The sequence below is a fragment of the Triticum aestivum genome, chromosome 1A, assembly GCF_018294505.1.
Source record: "Triticum aestivum cultivar Chinese Spring chromosome 1A, IWGSC CS RefSeq v2.1, whole genome shotgun sequence".
Lineage (NCBI taxonomy): Eukaryota > Viridiplantae > Streptophyta > Magnoliopsida > Poales > Poaceae > Triticum > Triticum aestivum.
The window spans coordinates 82,943,392-82,947,772 of record NC_057794.1 but is presented as its reverse complement, the minus strand read 5'-3'; the positions used below and the strand labels follow the sequence as shown (position 1 = coordinate 82,947,772).

At 44.6% G+C, this 4,381-nt stretch overlaps 1 long non-coding RNA gene across 1 annotated transcript; it reads left to right on the top strand.

Annotated features, from left to right (window-relative positions):
• The first annotated feature begins 345 nt into the window (after nucleotides 1-345).
• Nucleotides 346-2,905, top strand: LOC123098963 (uncharacterized). Its single transcript, XR_006448059.1, has 4 exons — nucleotides 346-1,208; nucleotides 1,512-1,642; nucleotides 1,870-1,992; nucleotides 2,434-2,905. It is a non-coding gene; the product is annotated as an uncharacterized lncRNA (long non-coding RNA).
• The last annotated feature ends 1,476 nt before the right edge of the window (nucleotides 2,906-4,381 follow it).

The following is a 4,381-nucleotide window of genomic DNA, read 5'->3' as shown; positions in this document are numbered from 1 at the left end:
TCATCGACAGGCGCATGGTGAAGCGCGGCGACGCAGCTCTGGTTCAAGTTCAGGTGCGCTGGAACTCCGCTTCACCAGCAGCCGTGACATGGGAGGATTTCGAGACGCTCAAGCTTCGTTTCCCGGCCGCCGCAATCTGGAGAGAGCCGGCCGGAGCGCCAGGTGACGCTCCTTCTGATGGAGGGGGAAATGTCACACCTGCACCCACTAGTGCCACGGTGGACCTGATCAGCCAATAGGAGGAGGAGGAACAAGTCATCGGGCCAAGTAAGCATCGGGACAGAGTCGCGAGAGGCTACTTTACATGCCCCTGCGTGGGCGCGTGAGTGATGTGTGTGTATTGAGTTCTCTCTGTCGTCTACCTGTATCTGAACCTTCCTCTCATCCCAGTAAAGCTACTTTCCCCGTCTCTGAATCTCTCCCCCATTCCCCTCGTGCGATCTGCTCGTGTGGATCGTCACAGCGGGGAGTCGGCCTAGTGGACCGCGGTTCCCGCTTTGGTGGGTTGGGTCACAACTGATTGGCCTGACGGTGGCGAGCGCCGATCGATTGATTGCAAGCCCCTGATGATGTGCTCGCTCCGCTGTGTCATCTAAAGATTACTAGTTTTGTTCATGATCTGTTCAGTGTTATTTTATTACTGCATTGGTAGGGATCTAGTGCACTGCCACCTAGTTTATTTTTTGCATAGTGCGTTGATCCCAGGCTCGCTGATGCGTAGGAGCAATTCATGTGGTTCTACAGATCGTCACCGATAATGCGGGGTGAAGAGGAAAAGGCTCATGAAACCCAGTAAATTTCTTGCTGGTTTAGTGCGCTTGTGTTCATCTTGTCGATTATATTAGGAGAAAACGCCCTTCCATGCTTCTTGTACTGATTCTGATTCTTAGGTTTTTACTTGTTGCTTTTCTAGGCATGTGTGTGTTCGTGTAGATTCACACAAAGAAATACCTGCCACGTGCAGGTTGGTTGTGGGGTTCGTTTGCTATTTTTCTTAGTGTTTCCATGTGCAAGAGAGGTAGTAGCTCTCTACCTTCAACGGAGTAGCCACATGGTTGACTACCAACCTTATACTTATGTTGTTGCTTGTTGGCCTGCTCCTTATAGTTGTCATGCTTGTGGTCGATTCAGCCGGGGAACAACAACGCCGTCGTCGCCGGTGGCATGGATACCATGTCCAATGCCCCCAAATACGCTGCAACAGCAAGGTTCCTACTAACTTAAGAAGAATGGCTCTGTAACTGTCGGCAGCTCTTCTAGTATAAAGTTTGTTGTTTACGTATTCTGACTAGTCGTTTACTATCTCTGTAGATAGTTTCTTAGATGGAAACCACGCAGAGTAGTTAGTGTACAGCCAGAGTCCTGTATGATATCTCAATCTTGAGTAAAGCATTTGAATTTAAGCTAGTAGATATTGAGCTCTGTGATTGAAGTGTCTCTGTTGAATACATCTAATCTGAAAAAATTTCACATTTGCTTCTCTGATAAGTAAGGTCTGTTTTCATTTACAGATAGAAGATAGCAACGGAGTGGTAAGATTTGTGCAGAGATCTTCTCCTCCATCGTCGTCTGCGACAAAGCTACTGGGTGCATCCGTCCATCTTCAGATCTGAGTGAAGAGGGCATCCGTCCATCTCAAAAGGTTTAATTTTTGTACCAGCTAATTAACTTGTCTTTTCATCAGTTCCTCCTTGAGTAATTGGAAAGGGAATTATATTAGACTGCTAGCTGATTCTTGGTGAAAATTGCTTTGCCTGTATGTATGTATGTATGTAGAGAGTCTTGTAGCAATTATTCTTAGAGTAAACCAAAGCAGTATTCGATGATATATTGTGAGTCACTGAAAATGTATACTGTTTTTTTCTTCAGGATATGGATGACTATCTGAAAGTATGCAGGTTTCTTTCCAAACTTAACAACGGGATACTAGGTGAAAGAAATGCTGCCTACAAGGAGAGGTTGAGCAGCCTAGAGAATTTAGTACTGATCATGGTAAGGTTGACAAAGCCTGAAATCTCATTTCGATCCACGTTCAAAGATTACATGGTAGCATATATACTTGAAATTGGCATGGAATATCGAAATTCAAAATAGACTTCGCCTATTCCCTGTTTTGAAAAGCAGTGGGAATTGATTTTCTGAATTCCTTGGTTGTCTATTTCCCTATCCATGCAACAATAAATGTAGAACAGAATGTTAACCGTCAAATATTTCAAGCATATATAGCTCAAATACACAAGTATTAATTTCTTGTATACACCAAAACAACAAGATAGCATGAACACATATAGCTAGGGTATGCATTTAGTAGGTGTCTTTCCGTTTCGAAGATTCATAATAGACTAAAAGAGACTGATAAATGAAGAAAATACCCAACTGGGTCTGCACAAGTACCCGAACTAACAAGTTTTCACTTTCCCGACGTGGGCGCAGGGGTGATCGACGTGGACTACCGCGACCTGGTGGGCATCGTGCTCTTCAACCACTCGGAGACGGACTTCGCTGTGAAGCCCGGCGACCGCATCATAGAGATGATTGTCCAGGTGATTGCGGCGCCGGAGGTCGCCGAGGTGGAGGACCTTGACGCCACCGTACGGAGTCGTCGAGGTGGAGTACCTTGACGCCACTGTCTGGACGTTGCCCAGGTGAAGGACCTCGACGCCTTGGTAGATACATCTAGAGAAGTGGTCTACTTAGGTTGGTGGTGGAACGCTAGGGAAGGTACCTACCTTTCGGTGATGATGTTTGTGTGCGTCTGAGGTATAAATGGGATCTCGTGATCTCTTTGAATTGAGATGTTCAATGTTGTATCCATGAACGCTGCAAGTGCTAAGTAAGAATGTAAGTGTTAAAATGGTTCTGTGACCTTCATTTATTTTGCCATGGATGTGTCTTGATTTGTATCCATGAATATTGCATCTAAATTTTATTTTTTTGGATTTCTAATTACTTAGCAGTAGCGTGGGGGAAGAATCATATTCTACTAGTACTTAGGAATAGTAGTAGCGTGGGTTAGGAATAGTAGTAGCGTGGGTTGCACGCGCTACTGCTAAAATTTTTAGCAGTAGCGCGGGGTAAAAAACACGCTACTGCTAAAATTTAGCTGTAGCGCGCTACTGCTATACAAAAAACCTACGTTACTGGTAGCGTTTTTCCTAGTAGTGAGGCTATGCGTGAGTCCCTCGTACTTGCACAAAATAAATAAATCCTCGCAACCAACGCGAATAGGGGTTGTCAATCCCTACACGGCCACTTACGAGAGTGAGATTTGATAGATATGATAAAATAATATTTTTTATATTTTTGTGATAAAGATGCAAAGTAAATTAAAGGCAAAGTAAAAAGCTAAGGAAATAACTAAGTAGTAGGAGATTAATATGATAAAGATAGACCCGGGGGCCATAGGTTTCACTAGTGGCTTCTCTCGAGAGCATAAGTATTCTACGGTGGGTGAACAAATTACTGTTGAGCAATTGACGGAATTGAGCATAGTTATGAGAATATGTAGGTATGATCATGTATATAGGCATCACGTCCGAGACAAGTAGACCGACTCCTGCCTGCATCTACTACTATTACTCCACTCATCGACCGTTATTCAGCATGCATCTAGAGTATTAAGTTAAAAACAGAGTAACGCCTTAAGCAAGATGACATGATGTAGAGGGATAGACTCATGCAATATGATGAAAGCCCCATCTTGTTATCCTTGATGGCAACAATACAATACGTACCTTGCTGCCCCTACTATCACTGGCAAAGGACACCGCAAGATTGAACCCAAAGCTAAGCACTTCTCCCATTGCAAGAAAGATCAATCTAGTAGGCCAAATCAAACTAATAATTCGAAGAGACTTGCAAAGATAACCAATCATACATAAAAGAATTCAGAGAAGATTCAAATATTGTTCATAGATAGACTTGATCATAAACCCACAATTCATCGGTCTCAACAAACACACCGCAAAAAAAAGATTATATCGAATAGTTCTCCACAAGAGAGGGGGAGAACATTGTTTTGAGATCCAAAAAGAAAGAAGAAGCCATCTAGCTAATAACTATGGACCCGTAGGTCTGAGGTAAACTACTCACACTTCATCGGAGGGGCTATGGTGTTGATGTAGAAGCCCTCCATGATCGATGCCCCCTCCGGCTGAGCTCCGGAACAGGCCCCAGGATGGGATCTCGTGGATACAGAAAGTTGCGGCGTTGGAATTAGGGTTTTGGCTCCGTCTCTGATCGTTTGGGGGTACGTAGGTATATATAGGAGGAAGGAGTACGTCGGTGGAGCAATAGGGGGCCCACGAGGGTGGAGGGCGCGCCTGGTGGGGGTAGGCGCGCCCCCTACCTCGTGGCCTCCTCTTTCGTGTCTTGACATAGG